The sequence below is a fragment of the Pinus tabuliformis genome, chromosome 1_2, assembly GCF_031772625.1.
Source record: "Pinus tabuliformis cultivar Carrire ecotype Pingquan chromosome 1_2, CPIR1, whole genome shotgun sequence".
Classification (NCBI taxonomy): domain Eukaryota; kingdom Viridiplantae; phylum Streptophyta; class Pinopsida; order Pinales; family Pinaceae; genus Pinus; species Pinus tabuliformis.
In genome coordinates, this window is record NC_142298.1 from 1,135,529,593 (window position 1) to 1,135,551,388 (window position 21,796).

A 21,796-nucleotide genomic window follows, 5' to 3' on the forward strand; every position below is an offset into this window, starting at 1 on the left:
ACAATTTACTATTTTTGGCAGTTTTTTGGGTCCTAAACTTCCGGAGCCGTTTTGAGGCCCTAAACGATCTTTTTTGGCTATATTCCATTGGTTGATTTCGTTGAAATCAAGTTTTCAGTTTTAATCCTCAACCAGATCTTTCCAACGAGGTATCATGCATGCCAAACAGAGATAATATGACCAAGTTACGATCCTGAGAAGTTGGCTGCCCAACTAACCCCAACGAGGCCCATAAACTCTTGGTGTTACATCACCTCGGGTTAGGGTTTTGGTTGTTTAAGGTTTTCTCTTATTATTCAATAATAAAAAGGTCCTTACGCCTCATTGTAACTTAGTTCAGGGGCATGTAGCCACCACATCTCTTCTCAATGATATGCTACCATCTCACAAAAAGATAGAAAAGAAATATCAACGCCTTAGAAATCAACCTCTTCGAGGGGGCAACCTCCTTTACATTACACAAATGAAGAATTCTTGGACGATACAAATGACAAGACCTCCTTTCTATATATAAGAGTCTAAGGGGTCATAATATAATCAGAGCCGACATAACAATAATAATGTAAGGGCACAATAATAACAATATGGGGACTACATGGGCACAACAATATAATAAGGGGGTTGTACTAATAACAATAAGGGGTTACACTAGTAGTATAGGGACCTAACATGCCCCTCTCCTTAAAAAAGTGTTGTCCTCAACGCTTGAGTAGTTCTTGATGCTTTTGTATAAATTCTTGTCCTCCCATGTGGAATGTTCAGCGGGTAATTTCTTCCACTTGATGAGATACTCTGAAAGTGATCTATTTTTTAGCTGTTGATTTCTCGGTTATGTGACTGCTTTAGGTTCCAATATGATTTTTCCTTCCTTGTCAAGTTCTCGCAGTACTGTCTGAACTGGGATCTTCTGCAAATTTTGAATGAGTTCCAACTCCTTTATGCATATGGATATTTGTAAGACCTGATGTTTGGAGGAACACTTCCTGGAATCAAATGAATAGCATGATCATGATCACGAATAGGTGGGAGGCCTTTGGGAGTCTCAAATACCTTGGAATGATTGTCCAAAACATTTTGGAGATCTGGAGAAATACATGATTTCGATGTGGGATCCTCTAGTGAACATAATTGTGAAATTACACCTCGTTGTTCTTTATTTAGAAGCTTTGTCACGCTGTTAGAGTTGATTATCTTTCCTGGTTTCCCTTCGATACCCCTCAATTCAACTTCCTTTCCTTCCCAAAAAAATTTCAAGAAAAGTTCTTGAAAATTAAAAGCTATCATACCCAAAGATTGTAGTCATTGAACTCCTAGTAAAACATTAACACTACCCATTGGAATGGAAAGCATTGGGTTATTCAATACATATTCTCCCATGGATAGCTTGATATTATGGCACTTTCCAGAGCAATTTATGGTTCCTCCACTTGCAACCATCACTTGACACTCTGGTGTTGGATATAGGAAGCAATTCAATTCCTTGGCTATCTTACAATGAATAAAATTATGGGTACTTCCCGAATCAATCAACACTATTACCTTTTTCTTCTTGATATGTCCTTCTATCCTGATAGTTTGAAGAGTGGTAATTTCTTCCAATGCATTACAAGATATGGTTGGATTCATTTTTTGATACTCGATGTGATCTTTCACTTCTTGAACATTTTTCTTCTTGATATGTCCTTCTATATTGATAGTTTGAGGAGTGATAATTCCGGCCAATGCATTACAAGATATGGTCGGATTCATTCCTTCTTTATCGATTTGATCTTTCACTTCTTGAACCTTTTTCTTCTTGATGTCCTTCTATCTTGAGATTTTGAGGAGTGGTAATTCTTTACAATGCTTTAAAAGATATGGTTGGATTCATTTCTTCTTTCTCTGGGATGGGTTCCTGGTGTATATTCTCTTCTTTTGATGTTTCTTGATCCTTTTCTTCCTCCTCTTCATAATCTATGTAAAATAGTTTCTTCTTAGCATAGTTATGACCTTTAGTGTATTTTCTATCACAATTGTAACAAAGCCCTTTTTCTCTTTTTTCTTCCAATTGTTGTGGTGTAAACCTTGTAGGTTGTGGAAGGCTAGGAGAAAAAATACTTCCATAATTATAGTCGTGAGTGGTGGGATTCCTTGTTTCCATAATTTCGCTTTCAATTTTTCTTGCCAACCTGAATTCCTTCTCCAATGAATCAGGTTCCCAAAGACGAACCTCGTGCTGAATGTTATCCTTTAAAGTCCCTATGAATACATCAACCATTTCTTCTCTGGAATATCATTTACCCTTATATTCATTTTTTGGAAGTCCTCTGTGTGCTCTGCCATTGAACCCTTTTGTTTGAGATTTATCAATTGGCTAAAGAAGATGTTTTTCTTTGTATCCTCATAATGTGCTATCATTTCCTTAGTGAAAATTGACCACGTGACAAGTGGTTTACGAGAAAAAAGCCTTTTATACCATAAAAATTGATTCGGTTCAAAATAATTAGATGCAATACATACCTTTTGTAACAGTGGTACACCATGTAGATCAAAATATTTCTCCATCTGTAGTATCCAATTTACCGGATCCTTGCCATCAAACTTCCTCATATCTCTTTTTCTTGATTTTAGGAGCTCGCTCTTGAATATGTTGTATCTTTGAAATTTTGGATCTCCAAGGTCTGCAATTGTGCCCTGCGGTAGCCCTCTGCATCCTCTTTCCAATGCCATTAGTCTGATCGAAATTGGATTCTCCAAGAAATAGTTATGCCCAATCTCTCAATATGACCTAATTATATTCTTTTTCAGTAGAGCGAACTTGTACAAAGTGACTCGTATCACTGTTTCAACCTTCGCAACTGAAGTTGATACACAGAAAACTACAGGACATCCTCTTTCTGTAACTTCTTACGAAAGTGAAATATGATGCTTAGAGAGAAAGTTATGATGATTTTCCCAAGGTCACCTATCTGGAATGTAATTCGAGAGTCTATAAAAACCCTAAATTCCTCAGATAATATCTCTGCAAATATAGCGAGACAAGATCTGAAATTCAGGCCCGAGGTTCATCGACATTTAGTCTCAAATGGTTTTTTTTTAGCTTCTGAAATGCCGCAGAAAAATAGTTATAGTAAAAATTCCACGATGACTTGTTTGGAGCAGCGAAACCTTAGAATCCAAAGCTCTGATACCAAATGTTATGAAACCAGCTCACAAAAAGATAGAAAAGAAATATCAATGCCTTAGAAATCAGCCTCTTCGAGGGCGAAACCTCCTTTACATTACACAAATGAACAATTCTTGGATGATACAAATGACAAAACCTCATTTCTATATATAGGAGTCTAAGGGGTCATAATATAATCAGAGCCGACATAACAATAATAATGTAAAAGCATAATAATAACAATAGTGGGCTTCTATGGGGCACAATAATGAAAATATGGGGACTACATGGGCACAACAATATAATAAGGGGGTTTTACTAATAACAATAAGGGGTGACACTAGTAGTATAGGGACCTAACAGATTCACTTGCGGCTAATTTTGATCTAGGTGGATATTGGTGGCCACCCGCCTATTCAACTTGGACCCCCACCATTGTTCTATTAGTTTTTTTTGTTTTTTGTTTTGGTTTCCTTAATTGTAGCACGTTTTACTATTTTTGGCAGTTTTTCAGGTCCTGAACTTCTAGAGCCGTTTTGAGGCCCTAAACGATGTTTTTTGGCAATATTCCATCAATTGATTTCATTGAAATCAGTTTTCAGTTGTAATCCTTGGCCATATCTTTCCAACGAGGTATCATGCGTGTCAAACAGAGATGATATGACCAAGTTATGATCCTGAGAAGTTGGTTGCCCAACTAACCCCAATAGGGCCCATAAACTCTTGGTGTTACATCACCTCGGGTTAGGGTTTTGGTTGTTTAGGGTTTTCTCTTATTATTCAATATTAAAAAGGCCCTTACGCCTCATTGTAACTCAGTTCAGGGGCATGTAGCCGCCACATCTCTTCTCAGTGATAAGCTACCATCGCCTGAGATAGTTTCATTTCCATTCTGTTTGTAAGCATATTTCATTATTTGATATTAATGAAAGGAAGTGTTATTTCTACTGAATCTCTGTAGTTATGGTTATATATTTAATTTGTTGCGTACCTGTTTAAATTCGGATCACAATTTCCAACCACCATCCTTGTTTATATTGTTGGCTCGTATTTCACCTTCAATAGCTTCCCTAAACTTCATGTGGTGATAGTGATATATTTTAGCCAAGACCAAAAAATCTTCAATAAAAATATGATGTTTAGTTTTCCTCAGAATGCTCAGTTAGGGTTGAAGAGTGAGAACGATTATGTTTGATATCAACAAAAAACTCTTGAATTCTAAGTCTAATAGAATGGCTAGTCTCACCCATAAAGTTTCTGATAAGAGTATGGGATAATATAAACCTCTTTCGTGTTTGAAGGGTCAAAGGGGTCTTTGATAGAATTGAGGGAGGATCTAATAGTGAGGAGAGGTTTAAAGGAAATGAGATGCATATATGTTTAACTTACATATTTAATTGTTTTCATAATTATTCATAATAAAAGATGTTGTCTAACAATTATACGTTTCAGAGTTTTTGGTCGAAATTCGAGAAAACAATTTTTGGTCAAATTATGATTTTTTTGCTATTTAAAATGTGTTTTTTGCTGCATATATAGATTCAACACCATCAAAAACCCCTTGGCACTTGGATTGTGGAGAGTTCAGAGCTCAAACTTGTGATTCCAACAAATCTCTACCAAATTCTAGGCAAATTCGACTAGAAATATCGTTGAAATAACTCCAAAACCTATAACAAGTAAACTACTACATAATAAACATCTATTCCACTCAAGTCACCTTATTTAATATTACTCCTCTAATTTTTATAGTTATTCTTTTTTAATTCATTAATTAATATTTATGTATTAATTTTACATTTTCTAAGGTTTTCTTCTAACTGCAATTTGTTTTGACTTTTTTTACTTAGCCCATCAGACCTTAGGATTCCTCCCCTATTTATTATATATATATATATATATATTCTTTTTTTTGAATTATTATTGAGAATAAATTAAATTAAAATAAAAATAAATTAATTTTTATAAATTCTATAATTTTGATTTCTATCATAAATTAATAAGTCAATTTTATTTATCTTTTAACCATGTGAAATGACACATTATGATTCATGATACATGTGGTTTCATACCTTGTTGTGAATTGATGAGTATTGGTTTTTTTTTTGGAAGAAAAACAATATCTCGCTATTCATAATTGAATCAAAGATATTTACATTAAACATGTTTTGCAGGGAGCTCAATAAACCCTGAAAAAAAATAGCTACGACTAAGTGTGGAAACATCTATAAGGGACTGCCAACAATCGAAAAGGAATCTTTACAATCATCTGTCCAGATTGCCAAGGATAAGATCAAAGCAAAACACAGACTTTTGACATACAATTAAATACAACTGATAGGAAACACCATTTAATTCGAGACTATATCAAAAATTTCATTGGCAATTTACAAAAAGACCAATAAATCGAAGCAAAGAAAAGAGGATCAAGGGACCCATATAACATAATTTAAGAAATTTTGGTACAAATGATATAAACCAAAATGAAGTCTCTTTCTATTAAGCCACTCTTCTAATTGAATGGTCCCGAGCTGAAACAATAAGCCCATTTTTGACAGTGAATATGCTTGAAAATTGATTTCTCTGTAAACATGAAAGAATAATATGGACTGAAATCCACTGATTAGCTTCTCTACTTTGGTCTTCAAGTAGGACAAATTCAGAACTTGCAAGTCACTCTTCCGAGAAAGCCAATCTATGATAATCTTGGAGTCTCCACCAATAGATAACTATAGGATGTGTAATGAATTTTCTATGTGCATGAGACCCCAGGCAATTAGGAGTTCTTCTTTAGTATTGTTGCCAAGGCCAACCCCCAGGCTAGCTTTTATAACATGATTTCTAGCTAGAACGATAATAAATCCACTTGCACAAATTCCCCCTTGTGCTGCACCATCAAAGAACAAAACAAGATATTGAAGATTAAGAGCTAGGCTGGCTGCATTTCTCTTGTGTAGGGCCTTGATCTTGGGTGGATATTCTTGCGAAAAGGCTACCACTTTGGATGTGGCCATAATCAAGTTGATCTTTTATTTTCAAAAATAAGATTTGTTCCTTAAGCGCCATATTTTCGAAGCAATGAAAATGGGAAGAGTTTCCTGTTAATATACTAGAACACAAGACAATCATCAAAGGAATCAAACTGATTTGACATTTTAGTCCTAATAGTAACAAGGACATTATACCATAAAGATTTAACAATCCCGCACTAGAGAAAAATATGATATATGTTTTCCCAATTTCAATTGCATAGAACACAAATGTTGGTACCTTGGAAGCCCCTTCTCTGCAAGTTATCCCATGATAATATTTTATTCTTCATTACTAACCATAAGAAGATTTTGAGTTTTGTATAAAAGTTCCATTTCCAGATTATAGAATGCCACCAAGAGTTTTCCACCTGACAAGGAGAGGTAGTGATTGTCATATATGAAGTTATGCCACCAAGAGTTTTCCACCTGACAAGGAGAGGTAGTGATTGTCATATATGAAGTTACCTTTTCGGAAGAGTTGTCCCAAACCCAAACAAACTTATCCTTTTCATTGGAAAGACTTAAACCATTGAGTGTTAGATTGTAAGCTTATCCTTTCATTATAAAGACTTAAACCATTGAGTGTCAGATTGTAAGCTTATCCTTTTCATTGGAAAAACTTAAACCATTAAGTGTCAGATTGTAAATAGAATGATCTCATTCGAAAGCAATCTTGACTTCCAAAGATGAATCAGGAAAAAAAGAGCCAATAACCTCTAGAATAATAAAAAACTGAATACTTAGACTAGCACAAATAAACTCATGGAATAAAAAAAATTAACCAAAAACTAACCTAAAAACAATAAAACATTTCACCCAAGAAAAAGTCTTTAACCAAATAAATCCAGCCATTCTTGTCAATTTTCCATAACAAAAACTTAAAAATCCAAGAAAGAGTAAGACTTTCTATAAATAAACTTTATAAAAATCACACCCAATTTTTTATTAAAATATTAAATTTAATATTTATGTCCACCATGATTTTTATAAAAAAAAACAAGTATCACAGATCGACCTAAATATTCAAATTATTTTTTTTAGTGTAATATATTTAAAAAAAAACAAGTATCATGGATCGACATAAATATTAAATTTAATATTTTTGTCGATCCGCGATAAATGTTATACATAATACGACAAGAGAAGAAAAGGTTTGTGGAATGCGTGCAAAGGCATGTGATGTCTACTCAATTTGTAATGCGTTGTAGGTAGTAGGTATTCACATGTTTGAATTGCCCACAACTTCCCCGCTCACTTCCACTAATTGGTTTTTAATTTCTCCGGAAAACCATGTCAATGTGTGTTGGCCTCTCTGAATTCTTGTCCCGATAACAACTGTAACTTGAAGATGCTGTTAAACTATGACAGTTGTCATCGGAACAAGATATTTTCACTGGAAAAGGTTTGTGCAAATTCCTGGAATCAATTCTTCGGAAAGAGCTAACGAGGTATGTATTGAGTATTTAATGTCTTTACAGTAGTACGCGATTTAACGTGATAACACGGGAGCGGGCAAATTCGGCACGGGAGGGGCAAATTCGGCATTAAATAATATTTGCCCGTTCCGTGTTATCAGACTAAGTGATGTGCTGCTCTGAGGGCATTAAATACCTAATATATGGCTAATTAGCTCCAGCCTCAATTCCCCGGCCTCGGTATACTTGTCCACGTGAAATTGCTGGACCAAAAGTGGCCATGGAGTCAATCCCTCAATCCCTCCTCCGCCTCGTTAGACTTGTCCAGTTGAAATTGCTAGGAACTTGCTACTTCCATCGTTCAAATAATAAATTAAAAAAATAGGAAAAAGAGGTCATGTCAGTTATCATCCACGCTGTCATGACTACAAAAAGTAAAGATTCGTGCCAACCAAACCACACGAAATTGCCAGGAACTTGCTACTTCCATCGTTCAATTAATAAATTAAAAAATATATGAAAAAGAGGCGATAAATTTCGTTTGTGAGGACCGTGCTTGCTCCAGTGAGATCAGAAACTCGGAAATCTACCTGATTTCAGAGCGGTTTTGTTCTCAAATTATTGCCAAGCATTGAGAGAGGCAGATTGCAACAGAGGCCGAGTGATCTAATGATAACTTGGGTCATCTGCTTGGTAACCACTTTGCATTTGTTCTGAGATCAACCCGAGGATCGTGTAGTTCCAATCTGTTGCATTATGGCATCCTCGCATCCTCCACCTCTGCATCCACCAGACGATCGTGTAATTCCAATCTGTGGCAGTATGGCATCGTCGGATCCTCCTCCGACTCTGCATCCGCTTCGTATGCTCACAGCAGCTGTTATGTGTACGAGGTCTTCATTGACCACCGTGGCCCTGATTGCAAGATAACATTGACCACCTATCTCTATGATCATCTTTGCAACCATAGATTGAGAGAATTCCTGGATGAGCAAGAATTGCAAGAGGGAGATCACCTTAACTTCTCAAATAGAAGAAGCTATTGGAACACCCTCGGTCCATATCGCGATTTTCTCTCCTAGATATGCTGAATCAAATTGGTGTTTCAAAGAGATCATGTTGAAGGTGGAGTTTAGGACAACTATCATTCAGGTCTTCTACAGTGTCCAGCCATCAGAACGGCGGCTGACACAGCGCAAAACGGGACTGTATGATAGGGTCTTGAGCATGCTCCCATGGAATCCTTACATTCTTCGCAGCCTTAGGGGCGAAAATGGAGTGTATGCTGAATCCCTTTGGGAAATCTAATAAAAAAGAACAGGCGGCTGTGAAACTGGTCAGAAGAAACTCCGATACTACTCCAACACTATTAAAGAGTCGAGCGCAGCGCTCTTTAATGTTGTAGGCAGAAGCGGTTTTGACATGGTAAAACTTATAATGGGTAAGAACTCTAATTCTTCCCTTAAGCTTTAGTTTATTGGATTGATAAGCATATTGCATTTCTGACTCTTAATTGTATTCTGGATATTGTTTATAGTGACCAGCAACAGCTTCTCAAAAGGTTGTGGAGGGTTTTCACTTGTCTGTCTGCTTTCAGTTGCAGAGGCTCCCAGATTCCCTTAGCGGGTTGACGAGCCTCCAAAATCTTGACTTATCTGGCTGCTCCTAGCTGCAGAGTCTCCCAGCTTCGCTTAGCAGATTGACCAGCGTCCAATCTGCGGCGGCTCCCAGAGTCCATTGGCAGCTTGACGAACCTCCAAACTCTTTATTGACCCGCCAGTTTCATTTGCAGAGGCTCCCAAATTCCCTTGGCAGCTTGACGAACCTCCAAACCCTTCACTTATTCGGCTGCTCCTACTTGCCAGAGGCTCCCAAATTCCTTTGGTGGTTTGACGCACCTCCAAACACTTTATTCTTCCGCTGCTACCAGCTGCAGAGGCTCCCAACTTCCCTTGGCGTCTTGACGAGTCTCCAAACCCTTCAGTTGTTCCGCTGCTACCAGCTGAGGCGGCTCCAGATTCCCTCCGCGGCTTGACGAATCCCCAAACCCTTGAATTTTTTGGCTGCTACCACTACGAGGCAACCATATTCCCTTGGCGGCTTGACAAGCCTACAAGCTCTGATCTTGTCAGACTGCTCCCACTTGCAGAGGCTACCAGTCTCCTTCGGCAGCCTGACGAACCTCCAAGCTCTTGACTTACCGGATTGCTCCCATCTGCCGAGTCTCCAAGATTTTCTTGGCAGCTTGATGAGCCTCCACACGATTGACTTGTCTAGTTGCTCCGACACGCAGAGGCGTCCATACTCCTTTGGCAACTTTACTAACCTCCAGACGATTGATTTGTCCGGCTGCTCCGACTTGCAGAGGCTCCCAGACGCCTGTGGCAACTCAGCGAACCTCCAAAGGATTGACTTCTTCGGCTGCTCCAGTTTGCAAGGGTTATCAGGTTCGTTTGGCAACTTAACGAGTCGTTACTTGTCCACCTGCTCCTAAATTCTGCATTTAAAAAGCAAATCGTTGCAAATACTCTCATTCAGTCTGCTGAGGAGCTTGAAGGAATTGGAGCGCAACTTTTGCTACGGATTGAAATGTCTACTCGATTCTATTAGAATGTTGGTTCTCAGTCGAACAATCAGTGTTGAAAATAGAGGGTTGTCAGCGAAGCAACCAGCCATCAAAAAAAATGGAGGGGCAATTGAAACATTTAGCAACTTAAAAGACTCTTCAGAGATATATCCTTTTCTGAAGATGTTCTCCTCAACCTTCAAGATGTCGAAATTAAGAATTGTAATGGTCTGGTAGAGGTTGGAGCATTTCCAACAACTCTGACTAACTCTAAAGTGGAAGGCTGGTGGCGCATTGAGGAGAGTAGGAGGGCTTTCTGGTCTTTCAAAACTTCAAATGCTGAACCCTAGCAGCTGCATGAATTGGAGGAGCTGCCAAGTCAGCATTTGTATTTTTGAAGGCATTGTGTGCATTTAATTCTGTCCATTTGAAGGCCTTGAAGAGCTTACGGAGGTTAGAACATTTGACGAAGCTTCGAAAGCCGAATATTAACTGGTGCATGAATTGGACGAACTTCCAAGTACTTGTGTATTTTTTTATTTTCAAAGAAAATTTGATGGACACTATGGACTTGATGTATGCTTTTTCAAAGAAAACACAATGGAAAATTTAGCAGACAATTTTTTATACTTCTCCTCCTATTTAGGGATGTCATTCGTATATTTATTTCTTCTTTATGCTCTTCCCGTGTATTTTTGTTCTTCCCATATATTTTTTCCAAAGAAAACTCTATGGAAAATTTAAGAGATGTTTACTTATACTCTTCCCTAATCCATCGATGTCATGCCTATATTAATTTTTTAATGCTCTTAACTATATTCACGAATGTCATCTTACCTATATTCAGGACTGTCATCTCTATTTTTATGGATGATGGATGCTTTCCCAGCGAACCCATCCGCAGACTTGAGAGCCTAACCCAGGGATTTGAACGCGGCCATGTGCACCAGGCAGCTGCTAGCACAAAGTTAGCCAAATGCTACACTGACAACAAATATCCAACTGCACTGACAACAACTGGTTGAGGTAACCCCTTGAATTTAGGATTTTAATATATATATATAAAACATCAATTCATTTGTGATGACTTACAAACCTGTACAGAATGTTTATCAGACGAATAGTTTCTTAGTTGGTTTGAAGTTATTAAGGAAAGAGAGTTATGATAGTTCCCTATTGGCTTAAAAAGTATTTTTTTCAGAGAGAAAAAACCGACATAGATTATATTAAGGATATATAAAAATCTGGATACATATCCTTAATATAAAAATCTGGATACATATCAAAAACTGAGTGAGTCAGCTGGAGATATTTGCTTAAAAAGTATATCTATATATATATAAAACTAACTGAATGTTGTATGAATGTGCTTATTTGATAGTTAAAGGTCTGATCAGAATATTGTTTTATGGGATCATAACAATTTGCTTTTAGAATTTGAATACCCTATCCCTATAAGTAATTAGTAATTTTAATATAAAATAATCTTGGCCACGTTAACCCTCTCAATCGGGGCCAAAAGCAGAGAGTAGATCTTCAACTGCTCTGCTATATTGGAAGCTGAAACAGACCATAGCCACTAGTCCCCGGCAAACAATGAAAGCTCCACATGCCTATGCTTTTTATAGCTTGCATCACTGAATGTCGCTACTAACCTGGCGAGTGACACTACCCATCCTTGATGTAATGGTCAGTTGGCATTCCTCAGCAATTCCTCTTGTAGCAAATTTTGGATATGGATACAGTGGCAGCGTAGTAGTCAGACTGGAGGGTTTTCAATAGCTCGAACAACCGTTATTGCAAACACCTTTTATAGTCTAATTCAATTGCCAACTTCTCTCATGGTAATATTGAGTTTGTTTCTCCTCCTAAACCATTCAATATAAACATCATTGAGAACATAACCTGTGAGCTTGACAACAGCCAATGTCTGAAGCCTCCTATAGAATGCAATCCCCATTTGTTTATTTACTTCAATCCAGCTCCATCCAGGTGTTTTATTTATGCCTTTACCTTTCATCATTTTACGTACCTTTTCAATGTGCTCTCCACCTGCCAGCTGTAGCGTAGATGTTTAATAGAAGCACATAAGGTGCAGGAATTTTACGGTCCAACTCGAAAATGTGTTCTGCCACATACTCTCATAGTTCTTGATTTCTATATGTTCTACAGACACCAAGCAAACCAAATCCATATAATCTCTCATAAGCTTTTATACTGTAATGCACTCTCATACAGTTTTAAACTTTTAAGTACTGACAGCCCTCATCAATTAGTACTGCATGTAACCATGCAGACAAATCACAAAGCAAGTTAACATGGGCTGGTCTCGTCCTAGAGAGTTTCATTTGCTCAAACGGTTTGAGGGCTTCATTTCCACAGCCAACCAAAGCATATCCTGCAATCATTGTTGTCCACGAGACAACATTCGTCTTATGCATTTTGCCAAATAATTCACAGCCGTTATGCATGCTCCCACATTCCTGGAGCATGTATATCAAGGAATTTATCACAGCTTTATCAGATCGAAATCCATCTCTGATTAATTGTTCATGTATCCTCAAGCCCTGTTCTAAAACTGGTAAGTTGGCACATGCAGAAGAATACTGGAAAAGGCTTTAAATCTGTCCTAACCACTGCCTATTGCATATTGTGAAAATGCCTCGGGGCTCTGTTCCCTGCCCATTTTGAGCATACCCTGCCGTCCATGATACAACGTCTAGTTGATGCATTTGGTTAAACAGTTTAAAGGCTCTCTGAGCCCTCCCACATTTGGCCTCCTTACACTGATACCCAAACTTAATTACATTCTCATGAATCTCCATACCCTGTTGCAGAGGTCCCAAACCAGCGCACAGTGGGAGAATACTAGAAAAGGTTTTCAAATCAGCCCTCACATTTGTCTAAAAGAATGGAGAGTTTCTTCACCATTACCAGTCTGTGCAAATCCTGGAATCATCGCATTCCATGACACTAGATTGCGTTGAGGCATTTCATCAAGTAGCTCCAGAGCCATGTCAAGGCATTTCATCAAGTAGCTCCAGAGCCATGTCAAGCAACCCATTCTGTGCATATCCTGTGATCATTGCCGTTCAGGCACATATATCACTATGGGGTATTTTCTGAAAGAGCTTCTGATACTGATTTAGTAGACACTGATTTAGGATTTTGCATACGTGTCTACTAAATCAGACTGAAATACGCTACTTATGATTTCCCAATACATCTGCAGGCTTAGTTTCAGAGACGGCAGCTTGGTACAGGCTTGAAGAACGCTGACGAAGGTGAATTCATTGGGTTTCAAATGGGCTGGCTGCATTTCGCCAAACAGTCGCAGTGGCTACTAGAATTTGAATATTTCAAATTTTGAACTGACAGGAGCAAGAACTGTACTCCAACCCATTTCATATCCAAAATCTATAATAAATATAAACTTAAGTGATCCCAGAGGCGATTTTATTTTAGACAAACTCGGTCGTCTTTTATTCACGGCCTTCATCATTCAATATTGCCAAGCTTTATATTTTAATTTTATGTTAAATAATATCCCATCATTTCAGAGATCTTTGCACAAATTCCCAATTTTGAAATGCGAAAGCTTTCGCCAAATTCCGCCAAATTTCACTTTTGCACACTTGTTTTAAAGTAGCAGGTGAACTTATCGACCCCTGGCCAAGTTCCCCGTCTTTCTGGGGTTTCTGACAGGTTTTCTCTGTCCGTAAATCAATCCCCAAGCCTTTCGAAGGCAATCCTCTCTATTGCGATATATTGAATATACCAAGATGTCCTAGAATTGGTTCATTGTTCTGTATGGCTTAACTTTTGCTGATGTTCCGACGACCTTGGTTACGTTGGCTCATATTCCGAGGACTTTGGTTGCTTCAGTTTTGGACTTAGGTCAGTTCTATATCTGCAAATTTTGCAAAATTTATTTAACTGGCCTTCAGTTTTGGACTTAGGTCAGTTCTATATCAATTTATTTAACTGGCCTTCAGTTTTGGACTTAGGTCAGTTCTATATCTCCAAATTCTACAAAATTTATTTAACTGGCTTACAGTAACAATTTCGCTAGTCTAACCAGTATTGAAATTTGCTCGGAAAATAATGAAAATTCTAGCAAGGTTTTGTTAAAATGGGGGGTTTTGTTAAAATGGGGCAATTATTTTTGTATGCCTTTAACTTTGGCTCAGGTTACGACTTTGGTTACTTTGGCTCCTATTCCAAGAACTTTAGTTGCTTCAGTTTTGGACGGTCAGTTCTATATCTGCAAATTCTCATGTTACGATTTTGGTTACTTTGGCTCATATTCCGAGAACTTTAGTTGCTTCAGTTTTGGACTGAGGTCAGTTCTATATCAGCGATTTTGCAAAATTTATTTAACTTGTGTGCAGTAACAATTTTTTCTGGTCTAATCAGGGTTGAAATGTGTTCGGAAAATAATAGAAATTTTGGTAGGAGCAGCAATTATGTTTGTATGCGTTAACTTTGGCTCATGTTACGATTTTGGTTACTTTGGTTCATATTCCGAGGATTTTGGTTGTTTCAGTTTTAGACTGAGGTCAGTTCTATATCTGCAAAATTTATTTAATTGGCTTACAGCAACAATTCCGTCGTTTAGTTTAACTAGGGTTGAAATTTACTCTGAAAATAATGGAAATTTTGACAAGGTTTTATTAAAATCTCACAATTATTTTTGAAAATCTGATTTACAATTATCTAATTTTAAGATTTTGAACATCACAATTTTTTAATGGAGCTGAATCTATTTTCATTGTTAAAAATAAAATTCAAACATTCTTACTCTCAAATTATTTCAAAACTTTAACAAATTTTCACTGTCCAATTGAATTTGATGCCTCATTACACATTGGCTAATTTCTTGTGACTGCTGCTTTCTGATTTGTCGACCATTGCTTTACCTTTATACTTTATTCCAGGTACGGAAATTACACTGCAAAGTTTGGTAATCTATATCCGCCATTGCTTTAATTTTATACTTCATTATAGGTGCTGCAAAGTTGTTTTGTCCCTAGCCAACAAAATGAGGCATTTCGTTTGGTAACATAAATGGATGAGAATACTTGAGCTCTATAAAGTTGTTTTGTCCCTACCCATCAAAATGAGACATTTCATTTGGTAATACAAATTGATGAGAATACTGAGCTCTATAAGTTGATTGCTTGCCTAGAGTATGGGCACTTGTGGTTGGGATGGTATTGTCACCGGTGCAGTTGATAAAATTAATTTGGATGCTGGGTTATTTCAAGGCGTGTTTTTATTTGACATGCTTTTTAATTTAATATACTTATGCTTGGTTTAATTGTTCTTTAAGTCTTATTTATTTTCTAGGCTTATTCTAAACTTTTGTTCCCAAGTTTTGTTTATTTTTTATGTTTATTCTAAATTGGGATGGTAATGTCAGTGGGTGCAATTGATAAAAATAATTTGAACGTTTGCTGTTGGGATGGTATTGTCATGGGGTGCAATTGATAAAATTAATTTGGATGTTTGTTTATTAGAAGACGTTCTTTTATGTGACATGCCATTTAATTACTCAAACCATTTGTTTTAATGTTTAATATATTTAAACAATGTATAATATATTTATGTTTAGTTTAATTGTTTTTATTTTAAATGGTTTTTTTTGGATAATTGTTTTTTTAAAGTGTAAATTTTTTAATGATAATTTAAAAATTATTTTAAACTAATAATAAAGTTTAATAATGTAAATATGTTTAATATTTTAATAAAAATAAAATTTTATTAGAGATATGATTTAGGTGGATGTTGGTGGCCACCCACTTATGCTGTTTGGACTCCAAAGTAGCACAATTTACTATTTTTAGCAGTTTTTCGGGACCTGAACTTCTGGAGTCGTTTTGAGGCCCTAAACGACGTTTTTGGGAAAAATGAGATCAACATGGGTTTATGGATCAATGCATTTCTTCCCAAATTTGTAGTCCTCAGATAAATCTTTCTAATGAGGTATTGTGTGCGTCAAACAAAGATTGTATGCCAAAGTTACGACCTTGGAAAGTTGATGTACCAATTTACCCAAAACGGGGCCCATAGTTTGGCGCTTCATTTCCTAGTGTTAGGGTTTTGGATGTTTAGGGTTTTCCATTGTTTTTCAATATTAAATAGACCTTCGACCCTCATTGTAACACAGTTCAGAGGCATGTAGCCACCACATCTCTCCTCAGAGATAAGCTACCATCGCCTGAGCTAGTTTATTTCCATTTCTGTTTGTAAGCATATTTTAGTGTTTTACATTAATGAAATGAAGTATTATTTCTGCTGCATTTCTGTATTTATGGTTATCTATGTAATTTGTTGCGTCCCTGTTTAAATCCCGATCAATGGTATCAAAGCAGTTTGCACTTTCTCTGTTTTTCTTTGCATGTCCCCAACGAGGTCGGGATATAAGGAGTTAAGGCTTGCACTGGTTGAACTTTTGCAAGATTAGCCTTGCAAATCCCGACGGCCTCCCATGGCAGATGAAGAAAAAGACAAGAGGGTAGAAGATCCTATCAAAATCTTGTTCGAAGAGGCCCTCAAGCGATAAAGGAACGCGATGATGGAGAAATTTGCCTATATCCTTCAACGGCTGCCTAGGGGCGACACATCTACTTCCAGCAGTTACTCTGGAAATGCCACACCCTTTAAGGTACAAGTTAACTTTGACATTCCCATATTTGAGGGTCAGATAGATGGTTAAATTTGCTAGAAGGGTATTTTTCTGTTCATGATTTTTTCGGTCAAGAAAAGATTACTTTCGCTCTTCTCAAAGCCGCCCCACATGTCAAAGCACTGGTGGGAAATTTACTGCAAGCAGAAGGATGAAAGTACGACCTCACTGTTTTTAGCTGCACTCACTTGGAATTCATTCCGGGATGCCATTAAGGAGAAGTACTACCCGATCAAGAGCTATGAGGACAAATACATAAAGAGGACCACGCTGCGGTAGGGAAGGGACCAAAATGTGCTAGAGTTACACAAATATTTTTCACACCCTTCGCACAAAGTTGGGTATCAAGGATTCTGAGCTACATTTGGTACTCAAATACCGCAATCGCCTACACAGGTACATCTAGGACGAGATGGAGTTCCTGAATATCTCATCGCTCAGCACGATATACCGATATGCTGTCATATCGAACAAAAGTTTAAACAAAAGAAACGAGACTTTGGATATGCGAATCCGAAGAACAAAGGACAAAGCCAAGGCGGGGTGACCCAAGAAAACCCATCGACGCTGCAAGAAAAGAACACCACGACGAAGTCAAAGGACACAGGAAGTGGTGTGAGTTCCATAAGAGCCCCACTCATAACACAAGTGAGTGCCGAACCAAGCAGTCGTTAGTGGCTGAGTTGAAGGCTTCAGAATCAAATGCATGTTCTACCCTAAGTCAGAAACCGACAAGGGGAATGACAAAGGGAAGAAAATCATTGATGCGGAGCCCAGTGCCACTGTTGCCACCGTCAAGGTCCAGAAGAATGAGCCTAAAGATCCAGAGGAGGGGGAGAGTCTTTTCCACTCACAGATGTGGGTGAAATGTTGGCTGCTATGATTCATTGTTAACAATGCGAGCCAAAAGAACCTCATTTCAGCAAAGGTCGTGAAGCAGTTGGGCCTACCGACTACACCACACCCACAGCCGTATAGTATCGGGTGGCTTCACCAAGGACGAGATCTCCGAGTCCGCCAGCAGTGCCGCCTTCCCTATAGCATCAAGCCCTTCACAGATGAGGTATTGTGTGATGTTGCACCTCTTGATGTTTGTGATGTACTATTAGGCCAACCATACTTATGGAGGCGACATGCTGTGTATGAGTCAAGGCCTCGTGCTGTTATTATTTCTTTGGATAATTCATTATACAGGATACTGAAGGTAGCTCCACCTATCGCCACCTTTTTTATCACTGCTAAGAAATGCAGCGAGCTCATCTCACAGACTAGGAAATTCATTTTCTCTCTAGTTCGCTCTCAAAGTAAGGGGAAGATCGTCGCCACATCCATGACCCTCGCGAAGGGTTCCTCCACGCAGCAGCAACAGCTGGTGGATACATTCATGAAAGGATACAGGGACATCTTCTCCTCACCCACAGGGGTGCTGTTGCATTGTCAAGTCAAGCATTCGTTCAGTCTGACTCTCGGAGCACCTCTACCCAACGGGTCGATATATTGCTGCTCCATTGTGGAAAATTCCCAGTATAAGCAGTGGCATGATCAACATTGGGTGCCACGCAAGTTTCAAGTGGGCGACAAAGTCTGGTTACATTTGCAGAAAGAACGCCTTACAAGAGCCCATCAGAAGCGCAGACCACTTCAATATGGTCCTTACACCATTACCAAGGCTATGGGAAACAATGATTTGGAGCACAATATTCCCCCATTCCTTCGCTTGGACCGAGTGTTCAATGTGGACTGCTCTCGACCATGCTTCCCACCATTATTGGACACATCAGAGGTTACATAATAGCTTGCCAGGGACTAAGTTCAACAAAAGTTTCCTCATCTCATAGAGGAACTCAACGCAATGGGGACCATTGATTCCTAACGAGGGAGGAATGATCCAGGTGGATGTTGGTGGCCACCCACCTATCCCACTTGAACCCCCACAACTGTCTCTTTTAGTTTCTCAGTTTCCTTATTTGTAGAACAATTTACTATTTTTAACAGTTTTTCGGGTCTTGAACTTTCGGAGATGTTTTGAAGCCCTAAACGACGTTTTTTAGGAAAACGAAAAGTAACATGAGTCCATAGAAAGTTGTAGTCCTCAGATAGATCTTTCTAATGAGGTATTGTGTGTGTCAAACGAAGATCGTATGCCAAAGTTACAACCCCGAGAAGTTGATATATCAATTTACTCAAAACGTGGTCCATAGTTTGGTGCTTCATCTCTTAGGGTTTTGGATGTTTAGGGTTTTCCATTGTTTCTCAACAATAAATAGAGCTTCGAGCCTCATTGTAACACAGTTTAGAGGCATGTAGCCGCCACATCTTTCCTAAGATATAAGCTACCATCGCCTGAGCTAGTTTATTTCCATTTCGTTTGTAAGCATATTTAACATAGTTATGGATGAAACGAGAACTATTACCTCAAAACCCAAAAAAAACATGAAAAAAACAACCTAAAAATGAAAATTGTTTATTCCAAAACGTTTTTTTTTAAGGGTAAATTTTCAACATTTTTTAAATGGAAGTAAAAACTTTTTTTTTTTGAAAAATGCATGAAAAAACACCTTAAAAAAATTGTTTTTTTAGAACGATGTTTTTTTTTAGGGTAAATTTTCAACATTTTTTTTAGATGGAAGTAAATTTTTTTTTTAAATGGATGAAAAAACACCCTTAAAAAAATTGTTTATTCTGGAATAACAAAAAAAAATCGAGTTACAATTTTGACATTTTTTAGCAATGGAGTTAAAGAGAAAATCACCGGACTTTGAAAAACTGTAAAATTCCAACAATTATTGGACATGATGTTAAAGATAAAATATCATATCTCGAATCCTGATAATTCCAACTATTTTCATCTATGTTGTTAAAGATAAAATAACTTGACTCTAAAAAAACTTGAAATTGTAATTGTTTGCGACCATAACATTAAAGATAAAATATCATGATTTAGAAAAACATTAAAATCTTGAAAAATTTTCAACCATGCAATTAAAATCAAATATTATGACTATAAAAAAATCTCAAGTTTTCAAAATATTTCAAGCATGAAATTATGAAATTTTTTTATGATACAAAACTTTAAAAATGAACACTAAAGAGTAATTTATTTTTTAAATGCAAAATATATACTGATTTTAGAATTTTAGCCTAAGACAACTCGATACATTGCAATTTTTTTTTATAAATCAACCATCAAATTGACATGCGCTGTAGGTGAACTCGACCCATTGTAATGAAAACTTAAAGACCAACCATGAAATTGATACATTGTGGGGCAAACCTCATTCATTATAACGAAAATTTTAAAATCAACTATCACCCATAATGGGATCGAGTTGTTAGACGAGCATCGACACATACCCTATAGAAAAAAAATGAAGATAAAAAAAAAAAATGTATAAAGAAATAAAAATTAAAAATACAAAACAAAATAAAAATTCAGATATTGAAAAAAATTAAAAAAAAAAACAAAAAAAAAAATACAAAAGATATTTTTTTTTTGTAATATTGATAAAATTAAAAAACAATGAAAAATAAAACACAAAAAAAATAATAAAAAGAAAGCAAATTTTAAGTATTGAAAACAAAAATAAAAACAATAAAAAAACACACAAAATAATAAAAAAGAAAAGGAAAATTCAAAAAAAAAAATCAAATATATAAAGAAAAAAAAAAAAAAAATATATATATATATATATATTAAATAATAACAAGAAATACAGCATTTAAAAAAAAACTTAAAAACATGACAAAAAAATCAACTATAAAAAAGGACAAAAAAAACCGAAAAAAATAATAAAAATAACTTATAAATATAAAAAATTAGACCAAAAAATCATAAAGTAAGTAAAACAAAAAAACAAAAATGAACATAATTTAACAAAAAGAAAAAAATTAACAAAATAAAAATAAAAACAATAGGTTTAAATAAATTCTCTCTTTTTTTTTTAATAAAAAACAACTTTTTTTAACAGAATACATTTTTTTTAAATAAATAAAAAAATACATAACTAAAAAAAATAAATTGAATAAAATAAAATAAAAACAAAACAATTAAAAATTAAAATTAAAAAAAAAAACAACTAAAAAATTAAAATAAAAAAAATAATTAATTAAAAAACAATTAAAACTAAATTAAAAATTAAATTTGATTAAAAAACAATTAAAACGAAATTAAAAATTAAAATAAAAATTTCCGCCACCCCGAGCGGGGTTGGGAGCGGGCAGGGAGGTAGGTTGCATAGAATCGGCTAGCCATCCTCGGGTGGGTGGGCTTGCCGATTCCGAGAATCGGCCAGCCACACCCGTGGCCAACCAACTTCACTCGGGGGTGGTGGAATTGTTTTGTTTTGTTTTGTTTTTTTTTTAATTTTTGTTTTAAATATATTTATTTATTTGTTTTTATTTATTTTTGGTTTTGATTAGTTTTTATTTGTTTTCTAATTGAAATATTTTTTTTATAATTTTTTGTATTTTTAATTTTTATTTTTTTGTTTTAATTTTAATTTTACACTTGTTATGATTTTTGTTTTAGTTTTTTAATTTAATTTTTTTTTTGATATATATTTTTTTAATTTAAATATATATATATATATATATATATATATATATATATATTTTTTTTTTTTTAATTGTTATTATGTGGTTGAATTGAGGCTTCTATGATCCATAACAATTATCAGAAGAAATTTCGGCGTAAATCACAATCAGAAAATCATTGCCGACGCGTTTCGAACCAACCAGTGTGGTTCATCGTCAGGACGAGTTGAAGAAAACAGATCCAGCTTTGCATGTTAAATAGCCTGCGGAGGCTCTGCGCAGACTATTTAACATGCAAAGATGGATCTGTTTTCTTCAACTCGTCTTGACGATGAACCACACTGGTTAGTTCGAAACGCGTCGGCAATGATTTTTTGATTGTGATTTACGCTGAAATTTCTTCTGATAATTATTATT

General features: G+C 36.2%; 1 long non-coding RNA gene across 1 annotated transcript; it reads left to right on the forward strand.

Annotated features, from left to right (window-relative positions):
- The first annotated feature begins 8,073 nt into the window (after positions 1–8,073).
- Positions 8,074–10,785, forward strand: LOC149210168 (uncharacterized). The gene is made up of 2 exons (XR_016252940.1): positions 8,074–9,033; positions 9,130–10,785. It is a non-coding gene; the product is annotated as an uncharacterized LOC149210168 (long non-coding RNA).
- Positions 10,786–21,796: the final 11,011 nt, after the last annotated feature.